This window comes from Sus scrofa, chromosome 13 (assembly GCF_054392235.1).
Source record: "Sus scrofa isolate SSC_HxYL_T2T_F1_AM1 chromosome 13, Sscrofa_HxYL_maternal_Yorkshire_Landrace_v2.0, whole genome shotgun sequence".
NCBI lineage: Eukaryota > Metazoa > Chordata > Mammalia > Artiodactyla > Suidae > Sus > Sus scrofa.
Genome location: NC_139395.1, coordinates 175,683,300 through 175,708,768, shown reverse-complemented (window position 1 = coordinate 175,708,768; position 25,469 = coordinate 175,683,300).

Sequence of the window (25,469 nt, the reverse complement as noted above, 5' to 3'; positions counted from 1 at the left end):
AAAGCAAAGGACTTAGTGCAGGGAGAGCAAAAAACACATAAACAAAGGTAGCACAGCCAGCTCAAGCCCAATCCTCAGGGCTTCTGCTCCAACAACTTGTAATTAGAGTTCACCACTGACAGAGTGGTGAGAGCCAAAGAGCACAGAGGAAAGTCCACCTCATACACAGCACTAGAATCAGAACGACCATCTCCAGCCTCAGCCTCTATCTAGGGGACAGCTGCCAGCACACTCTGAGGAAATATGGCCCTGGCATCCATATCCAGTCCAGCTCTTCCAACAAAGGCATGCAATCGGTACTGGGAAAGTCTTGTGTTGGAGTTCATCCTTTTGTTCAAGATCATAAAAGGTAACTGTTTGGCCTAATCTTACATAGACAGACAAGTTAAGCAAAATGAAAAGGCAGAAGAATTAGTCTTAACTGAAAGAGCAAGAGAAAAAAAATAAATAATAAAAATATCAATAAAGAGTTTACCAGACAAACAATTCAAAACTTATGTAAAAAAAGTTTAAATGGAATTAGGGAAAATTATTGTTCTAAACACGGAATATTTGAATTTTATTGGAGTACAGCTGACTTACAATGCTGTGTTAGTTTCCAGTATACACCAAAGTGAATCATATTTATATAATTTTATTTATATATCTCATATATCTACATATATATGTTTGTATATATATATATAATTTGTCATTGCTGTGTCTGTGGCAGAGGCTGGCAGCTACAGCTCCAATTGGATCCCTCGACCAGGACCTTCCATATGCCATTGTGCAGCCCTAACCACACACACAAAAAAAAAAAAAAAGACATCACCAGAAACACAAAATGCCAGTGACAAGAGTTACAGCTATAGAATGATATTAACTTAAATGATTCACCATTTAAAAAAAGTAGATACAATACAGGGCTACATTTAGGAAGACCATAGTAGCCACACATCAGAAACCTAATATAAATATACAAAAATCAAAAAGGAATACAAGCATACTCCTCAATAAAACCATAAAGCCACCAATAAGAAAGAAATAAGATGGAAAGAATGAACAGGAAAAATCTACAAACACAACCAGAAATCAAGTAATAAACAAGTAATAAAACAATCATAAGTACATTCTTATCAATAATTACTTTGAGTATCAATAGAATGAATACTCAGATCAAAAGGCACAGGTTAGCTGCTTGAATCAAAAACAAGACCATTTAATACACTGCCTTTAAGAGATTCACTTCTGGAGAATGATACAGAAAGACTGAAGATGAGAGGATGCAAAATGACTTGCATTTCATGGAAATGGAAATGACAAGTAAGCAGGAGTAGCAATAATAATAAGAGACAAAAAAAGACTAATACAAAAGGTATAGTAAAATGCAAAGAACAGTATTATATAATGATAAGAACATCAATAAAAGAAAAGGATATTACACTCAGAGCACCTAAATATATAACCAAATCATAACCGATATAAAGGGAGAAATTGACAATAATACAATAACCATAGGGGACCTTAACACCCTTACTTACAACAGAGAATGTGTCATCCAGAGAGAAAATCATCAAGGTATATGTACTCGTAATGATACAACAGACCAGTAAGACCTAAAGGTATCTATAGAACGGTCAATTCAAAAACAGCTAAAAACACATTCTTTGAAGGGCACATGGAATGTTCTTCAGGTGAGATCACATGATGATCCATAAAACAAATCTCAAAAAATTTAAGGGGATAGAAACTATATCATCTTTTTTTTTTTTCAGTCACAGTGGTGTGAAACTAGAAACAATTAGGGAAAGGAAAATGAGAAGGGAACAACATGGGAAAACTAAACAACACTCCATGAAAAAAAAAAAACAGTGGGTTGATGAAGAAATCAAAGACAAATGAAAATGGATACACAACATGCCAAAACATATGGAATACAGCAAAACAGTCCCAAGAGGTAAGTTTAAATTAATAAAGGCCTACCTCAAGAATTTTTTAAAAGTTTTCATTTTGCAACGTAGCTTACTAGCTAAAAGAATTAGAAAGCAGAATAAAGTCCAGAGTCAGCGGAAGGAAGGACATAATAAAGACCAGAGAGGAAGCAGAAAAAAAAAATAATAGAGACCAAAAACAATAGAAAATATCAATTAAGACAAGAGATGAATTGTTGAAAAGATTTAGAAAATTCATAGACCCTTAGCCAGCCTTGCCATGAAGAAAAAGAGAGGACCCAATCAAACAAAAGAAGAAATGAAAAGGAGAAATTACAACTGATACCAGAGAGATACAAAAACATCGTAAGAGAACAATATGAAGAGTTTTATGACAACAAATTGAACAACCTAGAGGAAAGACAAAGTTCTAAAACCATTCAGCCAGCAAAGTTGAATAGTGAAGAAACAGATAATTTGAACAGATGGATCACTAGCAGTGAAATCAAGTTTTTAATGAAAAAAGAAAACAACTCAGTAAACAAAAGTCATGGACCAGATGGTTTCACGGGGGGTATCATATCAAAAATAGACAGAAGAACTAAAATGTATTTTTCTCAAACTATTCCAAACAATTTAAATGGAGGAGATACTCCCAAGTCATTTCTACGAGGCCAACATTACCTTGACATCAAAATCAAAGACAATATAGAAAGGAAAATTATAGGCAAATATCATTGATGCATATAGATGCAAAATCATCAACACAATATTAGCAAACTAAATTCAACAGTACATACAAAAGTTACAAAGTAGTCAATTTGGACTTATTTGAGGGTTACAAGCATGTTTCAACATTTGCAAATCAAGCACTGTGACATACCACATTAACAAAAGGAAAGATAAAAACTACATGATCATCCAAATAGTCGAAAAAAGCATATAACCACATTCAACCTACATTCATGGTAACAAACCTTATCGAAGTGAGAGGGAACATACTCAACATAATAAAGGCCATTTATTATAAACTCTTCTCACAGGCAGCTGTTGCTCTGATATGACCCCTAGCCTGGGACCTCCATATGCCAGGGGTATGGCCCTAAAAAGCAAAAAAAAAATAATAATAATAATAATAATAATCATACTCAATGGTAAAAAGCAAAAAGCTGTCCTCTAAATTCAAGAACTACACAATGATGCTCTTTCTTACCATTTCCACTAAATATAAGATTGAAAGTGCTATCCAGAGCCGTCAGGCAAAAAGTAAATAAAGTAAAAGGCATGCAAATTGGAAAGAAGTAAAACTGCTACTATTTGTCAAGGACATAGTATTATGTAGAGAAAACCCTAAAGACTCCACCACAAAAAAAAAAAACTATTACAATTAATAAATGAAATCAACACTGAATATAAGATTGAAAGTGCTATCCAGAGCAGTCAGGCAAAAAATAAATAAAGTAAAAGGCATGCAAATTGGAAAGGAAGAAGTAAAACTGGTACTACTTGTCAATGACATAATATTATGTACAGAAAACCCTAAACACTCCACCACAAAAAAAAAATATTACAATTATTCAATGAATTCATCAATGTTGGAGGATAAAACATTAATATGTTAAGTCTGTTGCTTTTTCATACACTGAAAATAAAATATCAGAACGAGAAAGGTAAAAAAAAAAAACAAACATCTGATTTAAAACCACATCTAAAAGAATAAAACACTCAGGAATTAACTTAACCAGGGACATGAAACAAACATGTATATGCTGAACACTTTAAACCATTGATGAAGAAAATTGAAGTTGACTCAAAGAAATGGAAAGTTATCTAGTGCTCTTGGTCTGGGGGAATTAATTCTATTAAAATGGCCATACTAACCAAAGCAATCTACAGATTTAATGCAATTCCTATCAAAATACTCAGGACATTTTCCACAGAAGTAGAACAAATAATCCCCCAATTCATAAGGAACCAAAATGACACTCATAGGCACAGCAATCTTGGGAAAAAGAACAAAATTGAAGGCATAACTCTCTCAGACTTCAGACTCTATTACAAAGCTACAGTAATTAAAACAGCATAGACTGGCACAATAATAGGCACACAGATCAACAGAACAAAATGGAGAGCCCAGAAATAAACTCATACACCTATGGTCAATTAATATGACAAGAGACAGAAGGATCAAGATGGCAGAGGAGTTAGACAACATGCTCACATTTCCCACAAGCAAATCAAGAAAAAAAAAACACATCTAAATTTAAGACAATTCACACAGAACATCTACTGAACACTGGCAGAAGAACTTAAACCTCCAAAAAGACAAGAAACTAGTGACATACTGGGTAGAACAAAAGAAAAAAAGAATAAAAGAGAGATTAAAGAAATCAAGATGGGACTAGCATTTCTGAAAGGGAGCTGTAAAAGAGACAACAAAGCAACAGGCTGGCAAGCCTCTAACTGACCAGGAGATCAGCTAAGATGGAGGGACCTCACGTTGCAAAAAAAAAAAAGAAAGAAAGAAAGAAAGAAAGAAAGAAAGAAAGAAAGAAAGAAAGAAAGTAAGAAAGAAAGAAAGAAAGGAAGGAAGGAAGGAAGGAAGGAAGGAAGGAAGAAAGAAAGAAAGAGAGGACAGCAGCTGCTGGACTGAGGAGAGAAAAGTAGAGTGAGAGACACAGATCATCTGCACTACCGCCCTGGACAACCCAGCCTGAAATGCTAGGGTGGGTGCTGGGAGCTGAGACGTAGGCTCCAGAGGTCAGGTCTAGGGCGGGGACTAGGTCTGGCTATGTGGAGACTACCTGAGGGGCTAGGGAGTGTTGTGCCACAGGCTGGAGAGTGGTGAGCTACAGGCTGGAGAGTGGAACTCCATAGTTCAAGGAACCTAGGAGGAGGTCTGGGCCTGCAGGAGAAGCAAGGCACCATTGTTGGGGAGGGTGAGAGGAGGAGGGGGGAACCAGCATAGGAATCTTCTTGCACACTTGCAGGCTCTCAGAGGGTGGGGTGCCTCTGGCTCAGTCTATAGGTGGTGAGAAGACACCTGCTCAGGCTATGGGAGACCAGGTGTTTTGTGTGGGTTATGGGTGGCTGGGCAACTCTTGTGTGGCCTAAGGGAAATCGGGAGCTAAGTGTGATGTGGTGCCTCTTGTGTGATCTACAGGTGGGCAGGGACAACCAAAGCAGTCATCTCAGAAACCAGAGGGAGGTGTGGCCTGCCACCCCCAGACTCTGTGTACAGGTTCCACTTGTAACATAAGTCACTTCAGAGGTCTGCAAAAAAGAGGAAACTACACCTGAACACCACCTGTTGATGCTCTCACCCCCTGGGAACATACCCACCCTGCTGTTGCCACTGCTAAATTCACTGGGCAGTGCTGAGACACTTGACCACTGTCCTCACTGAGAAACATAGAACTGCTACAGCACCTCCTGCATGGATTAAGTGGAATGGGGTGCTTCCGGCATGGTCTACAGGTGGCAGTGGCAAACCACCACAGTTATCTCTGACTCCAGAGTTGGGAGTGGCCCACTGCCATGAGGGCTCTCTGAACAGGTACCACTTGCAGCCCCAGCCATCTGAGAGGCCATCACAGAAGAGGGCACTGCCCAGAACAGCACTTGTGGTTGCTTTCACACCTCTGGGAACATACCCACCCTGCTACTGCCACTACCAAATGCTCTGGGCACTGCCCACATGCTTGATCACTGTCTCTTCCTAGGACCCTGCAACAAGGAGCAGTCTGTGCAGCATCTCCTAGGTGGGCTAAGTAGAATGGGGTGAATCGTGTGTGGTCTACAGTGGGTGTTGGCAAACCACAGCTATTTTCTCTGACTCCAGGGGTGTGCATGGCTTGCTACCACTACAGGTCCCTGAAGAGGCATCACTTGAGGCCCCAGTCACCTCAGAGGGCACCTCAGAGGATGGCCCTGTGACTGAACACCACCTATTGTTGCTCTAACTCCACTGGGAACCCACACACCCTCCTGCCGCCACTGCCAAATGCCATGGGCACCTCATAAATATGCCTAAGGCTCCTTACCACTTCCCAGGGCCCTGCAACTAGGAGTAGCCTGCACCACCTTCCTGCGGGACCTTGCACCTCTTAAGAGCCCAGAACTCAGGCACTGACTACTAGCTCTACCCATCGCCTCCTCCCTGGAAACACAGTTAGCACCCTCAGGATAACAGTCTGCTCACACCAAAGAACGAGACAGCAAATATTCAAACTCCCATGCCAAAAATTAATAGTAACCCTCCACAAAATACAAAGGGGGGCTCTTGCATAGAAGTAGCCCCCAAAGACTACAGTTTGCCTTCCCTAAACTCACAGAAAAAGAAAAACATGAGCAAGATGAAGAAGCTCAGGAACCATTCCCAGTCAAAAGAAGAGGAGAAGTCACCTGAAGCAGCAAAAAAATGAAACAGACCTCTGCAATTTGATAGACACTGAGTTCAAAAGGGAGCTAGTGAAAATACTGAAGGAATTAAGGCTGAATATCAAGCAATGAAAAGCAGATATAAACACGAATGCAGATTATTTTAAAAGGGAACTAGAATATATAAGGAGGGACACGGAAAAATCAGAAAATTCATTTGCAGAAATGCAAACTGAGCTAAAGACACTAAAGAGCAGAAAGAATCATGCAGAGGGGCAAATTAGTCACTTGGAAGATAGAATTAAGGAAATCACCCAGTCAGGGCGGCAGACAGAAAACCACATAAAATAAGAAACATTAAAGCATATAGGAGACCCATGGATAATATAAAGCAGGCCAACTGAGGCATAATAGGAATTCCAAAAGGAGAAGCCAAAGAGAAGGGGATTAAAAATCTATGTAACGAACTTATGTCTGAAATTTATCCAAATGTAAAAAATTCTATATATCAAGACACAGTCAGCACAGAGGGCCCCAAACATGTTGAACCCAAATAGGCCCACAGCAAGACATATTACAATATAAACGGCAAAAAGTACAGATAAAGAGAGGATTCTAAAGGCTGCAAGAGAAACACAAATCATTACTTATAAGGGAAGGTCCATAGGCCTATCAGCTGATTTCTCTACCAGATCCCTATAGGATAGAAGAAAGAGGCAAGATATATTCAAATTCTGAAAGGAAAAAAATTGCAGCCTAGTATACTCTATCCAGCAAGAATATCATTTAAAAGAGTAGAGCAATACTAAACTCATTCTAAAAGAAGTACTGAAAGGGCTTCCCTAAATTAAATAAAAAGAAGTAAGACGAAATAGGAGGAGGAAACAGCTGGAAAGCAATCACTTAAATAAGCCAGTATACCGATGTTAAGAGTGGAAAAAAATAAACTACTGTCACGGTGATGGTAAACACAAGTAACAGCAAAAGGACAAACTTGAGCATGTTAAGAATGGACTTCAAAATCACAGAATGTGGGCAAGGGAAGTAAGAAAATATAGACTTTTTTTTAATACTGTGTTTGAACCTATATGACTACCAGGCTAAAAAAGCAAGCAGATACAGGAAGGGGTTAACATACTAAGAAAATAAGGGCGACCACAAATCAAAACCAAACATTACATTCACAAAGACTAAAGAGAAAATTACACTAGCATAAAATAAATGAAAATCATACAACCAAAAAAGAAAGAAAGAAGAACCAAAGAGTCAACTGGAAAACAAGGTATAAAATGGCAATAGACACATATTTCTCAACAATTACCTTAAATGTCCATGTATCAAATGCTTAAATCAAAATACCCAGAAAGGAAGATTCCAAAAAAAAATGCAAAAACCTACAATATTCTGTCTACAAGAGACTCACCTTAGGGCAAAGGACACATATAGATCAAAAGTGAGGAAATGGGAAAAGATATTTCATGCCAATGGACAACACAGGAAAGCAGGAGTTGCAATACTCATATCAGACAAAACAGACTTTTTAAAAAAGGCCATAAAGAAAGACAAAGAAGGGCACTATTTAATGATAAACGGATCCATTCAAGAAGAGGATATTTCAATCATCAATATATATACCCCCAATATAGGACCACCCAGATACCTACAACAAATACTAGCAGACATAAAAGGAGAAGTTGATGGGGATACAATCATAGTAGGAACCTTTAACACCCCACTCACATCAATGGACAGATCCTCTAGATAGAAAATCAATAAGGCAACAGAGATCCTAAATGACACAGTAGAAAAAATAGACTTAACGGACATTTTCAGGACATTAAATTAAAAAAAAATCAGAATATACATTCTTCTCAAGGGTACATGGAACATTTTCATGGATGGATTACATACTGGGGCACAAAGCTAACCTCCACAAATTTAATAGCATAGAAATTATTTCAAGTATCTTCTCTGACCACAATGACATGAAACTAGAAATCAACCACAGGAAAAGAAATGAGAAAAAAAAAACAAGTACATGGAGACTAGACAACATGCTATCCAAAAACCAAAAATCACAATGGAAAAATGGGCAAAAGACCTTAACTGACATTTCTCCAAAGATATATAGATGGGCAACACGCACATGGAATGCTCTACAATACTGATTCTTAGAGAAATGCACATCAAAACTGCTATGAGGTACCACCTCACACCAGTCAGAATGGCCATCATTAACATGTCCACAAATAACAAATGCTGGAGAGGGTGTGGAGAAAAGGGAACCCTTCTGCTCTGCTGGTGGGAATGTAAGTTGGCAGAACCACTATGGAAAAGAGTATGGAGGTACCTTAGAAAACTCTACATAGAAATACCATATGACCCAGCAATCCCACTCTTGGGCATATATCTGGACAAAACTTACGTTGAAAAAGACACATGCACCTATATGTGCATTGCAGCACTATTCACAATACCCAAAACATGGAAGATACCTAAATGTCCATCGACGGATGAATGGATTAAGAAGAAGTTGTATATTTATACAATGTAATACGACTCAGCCATGAAAAAAAACCAAAACAATGCCATTTGCAGCAACGTGGATGGAACCAGAGACTCTCATACTGAGTGAAGTAAGTCAGAAAGAGAAGGACAAATACCATATGATATCACTTGTATCTGGAATCTAATATATGGCACAGATGAAACTTTCCACAGAAAAGAAAACCATGGCCGTGGAGAACAGACTTGTGGTTGCCAAGCGGGAAGGGGAGGGAGTGGGATGAATTGGGAATTTGGGGTTAATAGATGAAAACTATTGACTTTGGAATGGATAGCAATGAGATCCTGCTGTATAGCACTGGAAATTATATCTAGTCACTTATGATGGAGCATGATAATGTATGAAAAAAGAATGTATTCATGTATGTGGGACTGTGTCACCATGCTGTACAGTAGAAAATTGACGGAATACTCATAAACCAGCTATAATGGAAAAAATAAAAATCATTAAAATATGAAGAAAAGAATGCATAGATTGGGATAAGAAGAGAGGCTGAAAGTGGTGTTTTAGTTGAAGGTACATTTATGAGTAAATTAACAATGCAAGTGCACACAGGAATAGTGATGGAACAAACATGGCCAAAGGTCATGTCCTGGGGAAGAAGCAGAAATCAAGGTTGTATGTCACATACACAAAGACAGTAGAGCATCTGAAATATCAAAATTAAAAACAGGTTTGTTTGAAAATTAATGAAAGACATTTTCAAATCATTGATCAAGGGGGTATAATTATTTTCTTCCATTCGACAAATATTTCTTGACCACTGTAAACTGCCACATAATAGCAAAGTCTGCGATTGAACATAACAGGGATGAACATAATAGAGAAGTCCTATCCCTTTTAAGGCTATATGCTAATCACGGGAGAGCAGAAGAGAGGGACTAGCTCTAAAGGTGCGAACAAATATATATGTAATATACTGAAGAGTGACGAGTGGCATGAAGTGGAGAAAAACAGAGTAGAAAAGATAAAGGCGGCTGGGGAATACTGAAAAGGAAGAACAGCCTAGATAATTTATATATGGGACTAAGGAATAATATTAGAGTTTCTGATGGCATTTTGCAAAAACATCAGGACAAATCAGCTCACAGATGACCCTGTGGTAATCCTACAACAGATTCTAGTCTCCTCACAAAATTCTAATAAACCATATTAAACCTACAATAAAACATCAGGCCAACATGAGATTCTTTTCTGCTCAGATAGAACTTATGCCAAATGAGAAAAAGAGGTTTAAAATGAGGTCAATTACATAAGAATCACTTGGTTACCATAAAATGATCTTAGTGACTTTAATAAAGGTAATTTGCTTGACCTCAGTATCTCCCAGTGCATCCTGTTGGGTTTTGGCCACTGAATCTCTCTACAGAAATGTACTGATATTGGTGCAGGGCTATCACCTAGGACTTGATGGAAAATTTGAACTTTCCACTGTAAGGAACATAATTATCAACTCTAACCTATTTGCTTTTATTTTCATTCTTTTCATCCCAAATGTTTTAGAGAGCAAGGTTTATATTCTGAAATTCTATGAGATTCAACACCAGAAAGCAAACATGAGGTGTTATAAAACTTTTTTCAGTGACATTTCAGTAAGGAAGTATCCTAATATTTTTTATTTTAATATTAGCATACACTAATATTTATTTATCTAAACTATTTTGTGGTTTTTAGATTTCAGTTACTCAGTATTCTTTCTATCTCTTGTCAAAGCTGAAGGTTATGGAAAATCTAGAATGTGATACAAACTGCAAAGCACACTGACCTCATCTGATTTTAAGTCAGACTTAAATACACAGGCAAGGACACAAAGTTAACGGTGTTAAATACTTCAAGAACTTCTAGAGTGGAATACTGAAGTGGTTAACATTTAATACTTTAAAACAAACAAAATTATCAGCCAGGGTCTTTATTTTAATATTTGATTCTGGAAAAACAAAACATATTCAACGTGAAATGCATAGGATACTAATCACTCAACAGTCCTAGTAGATCACTAAATTATGATAGAATACAGCCACTTAAGGAAAATTAAAATTTGTTCTCAAAAAATGTATTTAAGATTTAAACGGTTTTCTCTTTTTCTAAATATTAGAAAACTTAAGTATAAGGTCACCTTATTTTTATGTGTTAGTCTGAATCTACTGTGATACACTTCAGAAAAACCTTATATAATTTTCTTAGAAACATAAAAATATTAGATAAGTCAATTCAGATAAGAGGTACCTAAATAATTTCTATGATATACATTTAATGAAACACATTTGGCAAATAACATTGCATAAGTTCAAGTTTCATACCATGTTATTTGATAAAATTCTAAATAGTAATGTGATTGCCAATTGCAGCATTAGTGAGCACTCTATCAAGTCATGTAATTATCATTTCTTTCTTGTGGTGGGGATAACTGATAGCCAGTCTCGATCTTCCAGACTTATTTACCTATCAGTTGCAAGTGTGTATTCATAAACACTAACTCTCTTATTTCCCCAACCCCAGAGTCCCTGGTAACCACTATGTAATCTATTTTTATGAGTTTGCCTTTTTCAGATGCAGTTGTTGTCTTCCTCTGACTTATCTCAGCGTGTTGTGACAAATATGATACCCTTCCTTCTTAAGGCTGAATGTTCATTCTCTTTTATCCATTCATCCTGACAGGTGTACTTAGGAGTTTCTATATATTGGCTACTTTACATAATGCTGCTATAACAGGAGTGCATATATCACTTGGATAATTTGTTTTCATTTCCTCTGAGTATATATGTATATATACAGAAGGGGAATTGCAGGAGCACATGGTGGTTCTGTTTTTAGTTATGTGAGGAAAGTCGATATTGGCACCCATCATGAGTAAAACAATTTACATTCCCGCCAAGACTTTGCTACACATTCTGCGTTTTCCACATTATAGGGAATATTTCTTTTCCCGTGTCTTTCTGATGACAAGCATTCTGACATGTGTAAGGTGATACATCATGGTTTTGATCTGCATTTGTCTAATGATTAATGGTGTTGAACATCGTTTCATTTGTCCCTTGGCCTTTTGGATGTCTTTTGTAAAAACATATTTTTAGTTCCTCTCTCCCATTTTTTTTAATCTGAATGTACTTTTCTCATTGAGTTGTATGTTTTCATATATTTTCTGTAATTAACTTTAAATTTTAAAATAAGTTTTGAATACTTCTCTTTTAAGTATCTCCTTCACATTTAACAGACGGATTTTGTGGAAGTGGTCACTAAGGATCACTGCAAGGACTCCCAAAGAAGGCATTAAGTATCACTGACAGGACCCAGCAAACAAGATAAGCTATCTCATGTCACTGAGATAGAGGTAGGACTGCAATCAATATTGCCTAATCCCCAAAGACTGTAAAACTGTTATAGGAAATAAAAGTTACAGTTAACCATAAAGTGCTAGTATACAACAAGAAAAATATGAGCACATATGGCAAAAGGCAATGCAGATTAGACTTAAGCCATCATAGTTTGTGTTGTGTATATAAAACATGCTGCAGAGTCTAGAGAGTGTGGCAATTAGTATGACCAGAGACATTCAGTTACATTTATTAAGTAGCATTATGTATACACCAAACTTTAGATAAAGGAAGAAAAGGTGTAGCTATCTGGGCAAAATTCAATAGGAATAATGGCATGAGAGATTCAATGTTTCTGGAAATGGGTATGACACTGGGAAAGCGATAAAGAGGTAACCATTGATGCATATTTTATTCCTGAGTTCTCTGCGTTGACTTTCCTCAAAACTGAACAGTACTCTCATTAATCCTTAATAACTTCAAACAATTCTTAAAATGCAAATTAAACATATCTATTGCATGATGATTTTAAAATATTTACCCCAGTGGGAAGAGTATATGAAAAACTTTTGCTCAATGCAAAAGTTTATATATACACAAAAAACGATTTTAAATTCATTTTAAGGATGTCTAACATAAACATTTAAAGTGCAATTGTGTGGGCACAGTGAAGCGAGCATCATTATGTCGATGTATACACTATATTTGCATAAATTCATAAACACAAACCTTTGCAACTATGGGCACCGCTCCTGTAACCATCAAAATCATCTTGTGAATTTTTACAGAGTTGCGGTCATAGGAATGGACATGCTGTGCTAACAAGTGTCCCCTAGAGGTTCATGTGCTACTATCACAAGACAGTAGGAGAAGCTTGAAGAAGCTCACTCTTTACTGTAAGAAGAAAATTTTAAGAGGAAAGCTATATATATTTAAATTGGAATCCTTTTTTTTTCATTATAGATGGTTTACAATGTTCTTCATTTTAGATTATACACTAAAGTGAGCCAGTTGTACACAGTTCCTTGGGCTGTACAGTAGGACCCTATTGCCCATGCATTCCAAACGTAACAGTTTTCATCCACCAACCCCAGACTTCATCTCTGTCTTACATATAGATAGTTCTTATCTCAACAGACAATGAATGTAGACATGACTGGGGATAACCAGCCCTTGACAACAGGTTTATCCTCACTGGATTTACAGATCTCCCAGCGATGAAAACCCTTTCGTTTCTGATGTTCCAGACCATATATCATATCATCATTGTAGGAAAACTTGGTCGAGTGGCATTGATATACAGAGAGCATCATCCTCACACACCAATGCACCCAATGTTTCAGAGTAACTTTACCCTCATGGATTCTTGTTGTTCCTGTGCCATGACCCCCAAGACAATAGAGAACTTCTTTTCTAAAGACAGGATAATTTCCCTCTTTGAATGCATGGCACAATGGTACTTTCTCTGCCGATCTGAAACTGCAGACTGCTTTCTCCTGGCAGCAATGGTCTATGATCTTTATGTAGCCATGTGCAACCCACTTCAGTCCCACACCAGGATATCAAAGAAACTCTCCATTCAGATGACCACAGGGGCCTACAGTCCTGGAAACCTGCTCTCCCTCCACAATTCATTTTGGTTTTCTGTTTAGGATAACTTTCTGTAGGTCACATCAAATCTACCACTTTCTTTTTGTGGTGTTCTTCCATTATACAGACTCTCCTGTGTTGACCCTTATACCAATGAATTGATGATATTACCCTCTGCAGGGTTGTTTTAGATCTTCACTATTGCCACCTGTAATAATGTCTTATTTTTTCATCCTTTTCATAATTTTCACATTGAATCCCAAGAAGGCCAGAGGCAAAACCTTATCTATTTATGCATCCCACCTTCTCTCTGTCTCAGTATTCTATGGATCTCTTCTCTTCATGTACCTTTGACCAAATTCAATTAATGAAGAAGATAAAGATATACCCCTTGATATTTGTTTATGCTCTAATTATTCCCTTATTAAATACTTTCATTTACAGTCTGAGAAATAAGGAAGTAATAAATGTCAGGAAAATATTATGAAGAAGATGTAATACTATTCTTAGTCAAACATCCTGCAAGGACAACTTATTTTCCTTTGATTAAGCTTCATTTCCAAAGTCAAGTAATGTCTAGAAAATAGAAAAGAGCCACTTTATAGAAAATATTAAACTGCAGAAACACGACAATCTATGAGTCAGATTAGGAGTTCAGAGCAAGAGTTCAGAGCTAATATGTGTACAAATGTTTAATCTACTAGATTTCAAAAGGAGGGAACTAAGTAATTACTCCTGAGGTCACAAACTGTGTCAAGGTATACTCAATCACAACAGTAATTATATGTTTCAGAGTACAGCGAGTTGGAGTTTTCAACAAATTGAAAGATGCTATGAATATTATTCACCATATAGAGGATTACCTCCATTTAATAGAGTTGGCCATATTCTGGAATCTTAAAGCATAATATTACAAATATCTGGTACCTATACCTTTATATTGGTTGTAAAATTTCATGTAGTTTGACTAGTTTGTCCATGATACATACAGTGTCATTCATGAACAACTTATTTTCAAAAGGAGGGTGACATTATTATTTGCTTTGCTTGTTATTAGGAATACCTTTAATCTGGATTGATTCCAATATAAGTAGTGATACACGCATAGCATTAACAAAAAGCTGGAGGTGCTGTTGGAGCATAAATGAGGTAGAAAATAGCAAAATTTTAAATATCTAAACAAAATTACTTATTGATCATCCCATGTGCGCATGTGAAAAAAAATTAATGCACTTAGGAGAACCTATTGTCTGCTAGTTATAAGCTAGACATTTCAAACTTGGAACCTATCAAGTAGTTATACATGACTTTTCATGATTTCCCTTAGCAAAAATCTCATACTTTAAAGTGTTTTGGAGTTTGCCCAAGTCCAACGAGGTCATTGGTCCTAGCTTGAATTTGATTCAACGTTGCATTTTCCCTCACATGCACAGGAGTTCAGACAGTGGAGATCTTCCTAGTCTGGGACATTTAGTACTTAAGTAGCATTAGAAGTAGCTGTGCCTTTAAATGTGGGGGAAATTTTACATTTGGAGACCAACATGAATGGGTATGACCAGAGGTAACATTCATGGAAATGAGTGTGGCACTGTGAACGGGGATGAGGGAGATGAACCATGGAACAGAGTCAGAATGCTGACAACAGTATGGGTGAGAGCTAGCGGTGAATATGAGAAAGTAAGATGGAAGAGGATCAGATCACTGAAAACTTAAATGCCACCCTAAGGTATCTGAAGCTATGTTAGAAGCATAAAACATTGATGTCTTCCTGGATCATAGTAGTATGGTTGTTCACTTTTGGAACCTGATCTTGCAATTGACTGTGAAGTGTTGTAAAGGGACCTGAAGAAAGGAGACTAACTTCAATCATTCATACGTTAGATGAAGAGAACCGAAACTGAAGAATACTCTAAAAGGAGAGAATACTCTACAGAGCAAATTCGACAAGTTAGAGAATATAATGAAGGCCTATCTGCTTCCTGTATCAAACATGTCATAACTGATTTCATATCAACACTACCTTACAAGAAGCCCAACATATTTGGCCATTCCATAAACATTCCTTTGTTGAATACTTTTTCTTTTGCTTCTTCATTTATAATGGGGCCCTGGTTTGGGTCCTTAAATCTACTGGTTTGTTGTGTTAAATAAATATGCTTTTGAAAGGAAAATGAAGCCATTATTCCTAAAATAAATCTCACCTGCTAATAGAGCATATCTGCTTTTTTATGGCTCTGAATTTGGTTTAACATTCTTTTATTGAGAATTTTGCCAGTTATTTCTAACACAGATTGAATAAAAAGTTTTCTTATGATATGTGTCTGGTTTGGGTATCAGAATACTGTTGGCCTCGTTGAATTAATGGAAACATGGGTCTTCCCCTTTTTAATTCAAGAGTCGTTAAATGATTGGTGTTCATTCCTCTTAAATATTTGTAGAATTCAACAGCAAAGCCCCTTAGGCCTGGGCATTTATATTTTGCTAGTTTTCTAAAATACAAATTCAATCTCTTGTTATGAGAATATTATGATTTCCTAGCTCATTCTCAATCAGTTTTGGTGATTTTTGTTTTTCAAGAAGTGTGTGCCTACTTTATCATAGTTGACAACTTTGTTGGCATAGATTTACTCATAACATTTCTTATAAACCATTTCTTTTCTATAAACGTGACACAGTAAATGACCTCTCATTTCTGAATTTAGTAATTTGAGTTCTTTCTTTCATTGGTTAGCTAACTAAGGGTTTATCAACTTTGGGAATCTCTTCAAAGAACCAACTTGTATACATTAACATTCTCTACTGCTTTTCCAGTCTCTGTTCTATTAACTTATTCTCTAATATTTATTATTTCTTCCTCATTTTTGCTTTGGTCTTAGTTGGCTCTTATGTTCCTTTAATGGGAAGAGTACCTTATTTTTTCAAAATATTTTACACTCTGCACAACATAGATGATTACATTCTAAATTTCCTTCTAAACAAACTTTGCTTTAATTCCAGTCAATAAATTTAGGTTTATCTTGTCTTTAGTTCCAGTATCTCAGAACGTTTTCTACATTTCCTATGATTTTTTCTGTGAACTGCTGCTTATTTGGGGGTACAAACTGTAACTGCCGTACATGTGCAAGCTTCTCAAAATGTGAATAGTTTTTATTATAAATGGATATTGGAATTTTTGAAATGCTATGATTTGCTATGATCGCTTGACAAGATCAAATGAGACTTCTTTATCCTACATTTGTGAAGGATACTTTTGCCTCTCTGTGGTCAATGCAAATAGCATAAATAGAAAATAGAGTTTCTGTTGGGTATCTCCATCATACGTACACCTCAAGAACATCCAATTATTGTCATTATCCTAGTTTTCCTGTTTAAAGTGTTCTAAGAATGATCTAGAATAATGAATGCCTTCTGAAATTTTAAAATCATTGTAGAAAAAGTGAAAACAAGGCAACATCATAGATGGTCAAAATATACAAGGAGATATAAGAAATTAAATATGTATATAGGAATAAACTCAAACCACTTAAAAGTACAGAATATAATGAAGATGTAATTTCAAATAGGAATGTAATGATGTTTGGAAAGCTATCCTTTTCATGAGAAAATTAGATCTCGATTCTCATCTTATCCCAAATATATGTAATGTGACCTAAAAAGGTAACAATAACTACCAAATACAAACAGTAGACTAAGTACTCTTAAGAGAGATTTATTATCAAAGTACCTAATCTGGATATTATAAACATAATTAATTAATGTATATGATCCTCCTATCACCCATTTGACCTCAGCCCGTTTTCCAACTTCCTAACCTGCGTCACGACTTTCACCCAGTGAACAAAAAATTTTAAAAAAGAGTAATATATACATACTACTATATATAAAATAGATAGCTAGCGAGGTCCTACTGTTAACACAGGGAATATTCAGTAGTAATATACATGGGAAAAGAATCTGGAATAGAATGGATATGTGCATCACTGAATCACTCTCCTATACATCTGAAAGAAATACAACATTGTAAATCAAATATACTACAATGCAAAATAAATACTTGCATACATATTTACATAAACAAAAAATACCGGATATATAGAACCAAGAACCAATCACAGTTTGAGATCCTACCATACGTCCCACATGGGAATGAAAAGATACCTGATCACCCCTGCCTACTAGGAATGTATGATTTATTTACGGTTAAATTAACATATAGAGAATCATATCAATTATCTTGCAGAACCTCCTCTTCACCCTACAAAAGGTCATTTTTCTGTGTTAAAAGAGGAAATAGGTAGAAATATGAAGATGATTTTTGTGTTAATCACTGCTGTTGATCACTGCATTCATAGCTGGATTTCCCTGTGCCAGTAACCAGAATGTGAACAATGTTCAAACAGGTAGTTCATTATTTGAAACATACATATTTTCCCTATTTAGAATAGGTCTTGGACATCAGATAAATACCAGATTGCAGCAAGTGATGGAAAGATTAAAAAATACTCAACTTTGGAGTTCCCGTCATGGCGCAGTGGTTAACGAATCCAACTAGGAACCATGAGGTTGCGGGTTTGGTCCCTGCCCTTGCTCAGTGGGTTAACAATCCAGCGTTGCCATGAGCTGCGGTGTAGGTTGCAGACGCAGCTCAGATCCTGTGTAGCTGTGGCTCTGGCGTAGGCAGGCAGCTACAGCTCTGATTCCACCCCTAGCCTGGGAACCTCCATATGCCGCGGGAGTGGCCCAAAGAAATAGCAAAAAGACAATAAATAAATAAATAAATAAATACTCAACTTAGATGTTCAAAAACAAACAAAACCTATGCTTACTCCACAACTCAGATGGGCTTGAGACCCGTTTCCTGTTTTGGAATCCCATAAAAATTTGCATTCTTCCTCATCTGACTACTCTATATCTGTGTATTAGATCTTTTCAACTGTGTCAGACATTAAGAAATATTTAGAAATAACTTCAGAGGGAGGGGGAGCAAGTGGGGTGGATTGGGAGCTTGAGGTTAATGGATGCAAAGCACTGCTTTTGGAATGGATCCTGCTGTGTAGAACTGAAAACTATGTCTAATCACTTGTGAGAGAGCATGCTAATGGGAGAAAAAAGAATGTATGCAAGTATGTGTAACCGGGTCACTATGCTTACAGTAGAGAAAAAATTCTACTGGGGAACTAACAGAAAAAGAAAGCAGAAAGAAGAAAAATAAATAAATAAATAAATAAATTCTAACAAGTTTTGAAATTGCTGTAACACAGCACTAAGCTAAGATCTGAATAATATAACATACACCATCACGTTTCTTTATCTGATCACAAGGTTATTATTATTTAATTAATAATAGTGTTACCAGGAAGAAAAATTTATAGCATGAGTACATAAATTAAAAGTGTTAATTCCATTTCATTATTAAGTCATTCTTAATGTCTATTCCCATATTTTATATTATATATAGCATTTGGGCATAGTGGTACATTTAACTATTCCTGGGTAAAAATATACATCTTTAAAACATGCTCCCAGTGATTTTCCTTGTGAATATTTACCAGAATTGTCTGGAACTCTCATTTAGTGAAGACACCAGAAGATGGAATATAGTCGAAATATCTAAGTAGATAGGATAATCTGGGCGAAACTCTAGAGTGAAAGAAGAGAGTGGTCAAGCACAGAACCTAGGGGAACACAAGGATTTTAAGGTAAAGAGAGAAACACAGCACAGCAGAAAAGTCTGAGAAGGAACAATTCAGAAAGAAGCAGTGACTGTCACCCCAGAACAAGAAGTGAAGATTTTCAATCATATAAAACCCTTCAGCTTGAGATTTTAAGGTGATTAAATGAACTTGGGTGTTGGCATTTATCATTAGTTATGATCTTATTAAGAGAAGGTCCAGTGAGTTGGCAGGAAAGGAAACAAAGAGCACAATTTACAAGCAGTTTGCCCAATCCCTTTATATTACTTATAAGTTATTCTTACATCATATATGAATAAACGTCACCTAACCTAATTTACTACCCACTTTTTAATTCGGTCTTACTACTTCAAGCTTCCAGGATTTTATCACAAGCTTGCATTCTGTTCCTTCTTTTCCTCATGTGCTTCACATATTATAATGCTCCTAATCCCAAAAGGTTCACCTGAAATTATACTTTCAAGGAGAAAACATTCTTTTTTCCTCCACATCTTTATTGACTTCCTTTGCCATATTTTCACACAGTACATGTATATCTTTTTTACATCAGAGCCTGAATTGCCTGTGAGCGAGCAATACAAGTGACTTTCTCCATATTAGATCAAGAGCTTCATGTCAGGAGACATTTCTAAAACCTAAGAACTCCTTGTCCCATCCACATTCTACACATTGGCTCTCTCAACACCCTGTATATTGTAAACAATTGATTAAAGTTCCACAGAAAGGAAATATTTTGAAAATCAATGCAGCCTGTAGAAAGAATCGAGCTCAGTTTGTTTTCAGAAGCCCAAAAGATGTATGACATGATTGCTGACTCAAGGGTATTAAGCTAAGACTTTTAAAATCAAGACATACACAATTCACATTTGACAAACTGGTAAAAGCATTATAAAAGCAGGTAATTATCATGGAGATCAGGAAAAACAATTTCATTTAAAGGACCTAAGAAAGTCCTCAGGAAGATCTGATTGGAGATCAAAGATAAGCAGGACTCACTGAAAGACAGGGAGATGAAGAAACATGAACAAACTGATGAAGCAGGTCCTCAAAGGAGCAGTGAAGGGATGCATATGGCCATGTGCCCTGAGGGGAGAGGCAGAAAGTAGCAGGAGAGGTAAGATACAGACTGTGCAGCATCTGGAATGACAAAATGAGGAAAAACAGTTTGTTTGAAAACAAATCTTGGATCATGTCAAACACTTGAGCAAGAGAGTATAATCTTTTTTCATTCATTGGACAAGTGTTTGTTGAGCACTACAAAGTGCTTCATATTATTCAAGTGCTGGAAATACAGGAATGAATGTATCAGAAACATATTTTCTCTCTTAACCAAATCATCATTGTGGGAGGGAGTGACTGAATACAGAGGTCCTGAGAAATGAATAAACCATGTTGGAGGGTAATTACTACAATAAATGGAGGAAATCAGGATGATAAGGACAAAGGCACCTGGTATAGACTTAAAAGTAAGAACAGTCTCAATAATTCATATGTGGGGCTAAATGATAATACCAGGTTTCCAAAGATGGTTTTGTAGAACATGGTCCCAAATTCAACTCGAGTAAAGAAGTTGATATCCTGGCTAAATCTTTATACCTTTTTAGTTTTTTTTTTTTAATTATAATTGATTTACAATATTCTGTCAATTTCTGTTGTAAAACAAAGTGACTCAGTTATACACATATATACATTTCTTTTCACATTATCCTCCATATGTTCCATCAGGAGTGGTTAGATATAGTTCCCTGTGCTATACAGCTTTACCTCATGACTTATTGACTCAAAATGCAGTCGTTTGCACCAACCACCCCAAACTCCCAGTCCATCCCTCTCCCTCCTCCTCCCCATCAGCAACCACAAGTCTTTTCTCCATGTCCATGAGTTTGCTTCCTCTCTGTATTTGGGTTCCTTTTGAGCTGTATATTACATTCCAGATGGAAGTGATATAACATGTTATTTGTGTTTCTTTTTCAGACTTACTTCCCTTAGTATGAGAATCTGTCGTTCCAACAATGTTGCTGCAAATGTTTGAATAGTTTTTGTCAGAGTCCTTAGGCTTTTCTATACATAGTATTATGTCATCTGCATAGAGAGACAATTTTACCTCTTCTCTTCCAACTTGGATACCTTTTATTTATTTTGTCTGATTGCTGTGGATAGGATTTCTAACACTATGTGGAATAAAAGTTGTGGCAGTGGGCATCCTTGCCTTCTTCCAGATTTTAGCTGCAAGCCTTTCAGCTTTTCTCCACTGAGTGCTGTACTGCCTGTGGGTTTGTCAGAAATGACTTTTATGATGTTATGTTATGTTCCTGCTATACAAACTACAGTAGGAATTTTTATCATGAATGGATGCTGGGTTTTGTTAAATGGTTTTTCTCCATCTCTTGAGATGATGATGTGGGTTTTGACATTTCTATTGTTAATGTGGTGTGTGTTGTTTGATTTGCATATATTGAACCATTCTTGTGAATTTGGAATGAACCCCACTTGGTTGTGGTGTATGATCTTTATTATATGTTTTTGGATTTGGTTGGCTAAAATTTTGTTGAGAATTTTTGCACCTCTATTCATTAAAGATATTGGCCTATAATTTTCTTTTTTGGTAATCTTTGTCTGGTTTTGACATCAGCGTGATTGTGACGTCATAGAATGATTTTGGAAGTGTTCCTTTTCTTCTTCAAATTTTTGGAAAAGTTTAAGAAGAATGGGTATGACTTTCTTCTTGCATGTTTGGTAGAATTCTCCCATGAATCTATCTAGACTTGGAATTCTGTTTGTATGGAGTGTTTTTATTACATATTTAATTTCATTTGTACTGATTGGACTGTTCCTTTGATCTGTCTCTTCATGATTTAGTTTCGGCAGGCTGTATGTCTCTGAAAACTTGTCCATTTCTCCAAGTGGTCAAATTCATTGGCATATAATCATTCATAATATTCTCTTACATATATATATATATTTTTATATTTCTGCAGTATCCATTGATATGTCACCTTCTTCATTTCTTACTTTATTTATCTGAGTTCATCCTCTCCTCTTCTAGTTGAGTCAGTGCAGAGGTTTGCCAATTTTCTTTACCCTTTCAAAAAATCAGTTCCTTGTTTTATTGATTTTTTTGACAGTCTATTTTATTGGTTTCCTCTCCAAAATGTATGATTTCTTTCCTTGTGCTGGCGTCAGGTTTTGTTGGTTCTTCTTTGACTAATTCTTTCAGATGGTAGGGAAAGTTGTTGATTTCAGATTTTTTTTTCTTTTCTGAGGAAGGCATGTATCGCTATGAACTTCCTTCTAAGAAATGCTTTCATAGCATTCTAAAAATTTTGAATGGTTATGTTTTCATTATCATTTGTCTTAAGGATTTTTTTAAATTTTCCTTTGATTTACTTGTTGACCCATTGGTTTTGTAGTAACAGGTTTTTTAGTCTCAATATAGTCAGTTTTATTTTCCATTACTTTTCTGGTGGTTACTAGTTTCATGCCACTGTGGACAGAGAAGATAACTGAAATAATTTCTATACTCTTAAATGTGATGAGGTTAGTTTTGTGCCCCATTATGTGGCAATGTTTGAGAATATTCCATGGATGTATATTCTGCTTTTTGGATGTAATGTAATGAGAATATCAATTAAGTCTTATTCTTCTTTTGGGTCATTTAGGATTGCTATTGCCTTACTGATACCCTCTCTAGAGGATCTGTCCATTGATGTGACTGGGGTGTTAAAAACTCCTACTATTACTGTATTCCTGTCAATTTCTCCTTTTTTGTCTGTTCATATTTGGTGTATATATTTGGGTGTTCCTATATTAGGGACATATATATTGACAAGTGTAATAACCTCTTCTTGAATTGATCTTTTTATCATTAAACAGTGTCCTTCTTTGTCTTTCTTTATGGCCTTCATTTTAAAATCTATTTTGTCTATAAGGATTGAGACTCAGCCTTTCCTGTATTTCCCATTCACATGAAATGTTTTTTTTTTTCCATCTCCTAACGTGCAATATATATTTTGACCTTTGCCCTAAGGTGAGTTCCTTATAGGCAGCATATAGTAGGCTCTTATTTTTCATCCAGTCTGTCACTCTTGGCCTACTGATTGGAGCACCCATTGCACTGACATTTAAGGTACTTATTGAGAAATATGTATTTATTGCCCTTTAAACCTTGATTTCCAGTTTTTTTCTACATTTTCTCTGTGTTCCTTTTTTGTTTTGGTTGGATGATTTCCTTTATTCTATGCTTGTGCCCTCTTCTTTTTCATTTTTCTAAATATATTTTTGGTTTTGATTTGCAGTTACCCACTTTTTCACATATATGAAGCCCCTCCTGTATTTGCTTGCTAAAACCTGACAGTCATATAGGCTCAAAGACATACATTCTAAAAATAGAATCTATATATTCTTACATTCCTTCCCCACGTTTTCTAATTTTGATGTCCCTGTTTTTAATATTTTCATGTATATTCTTTTTGCTGTTTCTTGCATTCATGTCTCTTTAAAAATTGTTTTTTTTTCTTTTAGTTCTCTATACTGGCTTATTTGGTGATTAATTTCCAATTTTGATGTCTTCCATCCTATTTCTTCTTTCATTTTTTATGTAGAGGACCCCTTTCACTATTTCTTTTAGAACGGGTTTAGTATTACAGTATTCTTTTAGTTTTTGTCTCCTGAAGAAATTCTTATTTTTTCTTTCTATTTTAAATGATAGTCTTGCTGGATAGAGTATTCCAGGCTGCAGGTGTTTCCTTTTAGATATCTGAACATATCATGACACTCTCTTCCGGCCTGTAGTGTTTCTGTAGAAAATCAACTGAAAACCTTATGGAGGTTCTCTTATAATTAACTCTTTTACCCTTTCTGACTTCACAATCCTTTATTTAACTTCTGCCATTTTTAGTATAATATGTCTTGTTGTGAGCCTGTTTGGGTTCCTCTTGGTTGAGGACCTCTGTGCTTCCTGTATCTAGAGATCAGTTACCTTTTGATTTGGAAAGTTTTGAGCCATGATTCCTTCAAACATATTTTCAGTCCCCTTTTCTTTTCCTCTGCTTCTTGAATCCCTAATATCCTAGATTGGCCCACTTCATATTATCCCATAGGTCTCTAAACCTGCTTGCATGTTTTTTCGTTTGGTTTTCTTCCCACCGTCCTGATTGGGTGATTTTCATTATTCTATCTTCCAAGTCACTAATTTGTTCCTCTGCACTAATCCTTCTGCTCTTCAGTGCCTTTTAATCAGCTTGCATCTCTGAAAATGAAGAATCTAATTTTTTCTAGGCTCCTCATTGTATTTTCCAGTTCCTTTTCAAAGTCATCTGCATTACCATTCACATCTGCTTTTAATTCCTTCATATTTGTTCTTATTTCCTTCAGTATTTTCACCATCTCCTTTTTGAACTTTGTTCTTATAGGCTGCAGAGGTCTGTTTCATGTTTTCTCCTTCAGGTGAATTCTTCTGTCTTTTAACTGGGAATGGTTGCTGAGTGTCTTCATTTCACTTATATTTTTCTTATTCTGTGAGTATAGGGAAAAACCACTAATGTATTCTGGAAGGCTATTTATATGTACTAGGGCGCATGAGGATTCTGTGAGTTCTTACTCTTTATTTTTAGGGTGCTGTGCATCCTTCCAGGGAGTTGGAGGAAACGGGAAGCGCTAGTAGCCAGTGCCTCATTGGTGGGCCCCTGTAAGTCGCAAGGACCTACAGGAAGGTGGTGCAGCCTTCTCCTAGTTGAAGGGCTCTGGGAGGTGACAGTGACCCTCAGGAATATGGTGGCACCTAGAGCATGTGGCAGTGGCAGCATCAGGGCATGCTCATTACCAAGGACCTGGGAGCAACAATGGGTGGTACTGAGTTGCAATGCCCACCATTGTGCTGACTTATGAGGAGACTGGGGAGTTGGGGTTACCTGTTGATGAACCCCTAGTGGTTGTAGCCCATTACCACCTCTGGAGTCTGAGATGACTGAGTTTGGCCCCAACACCTGAAGACCACACAAGTGTCCCATGATGC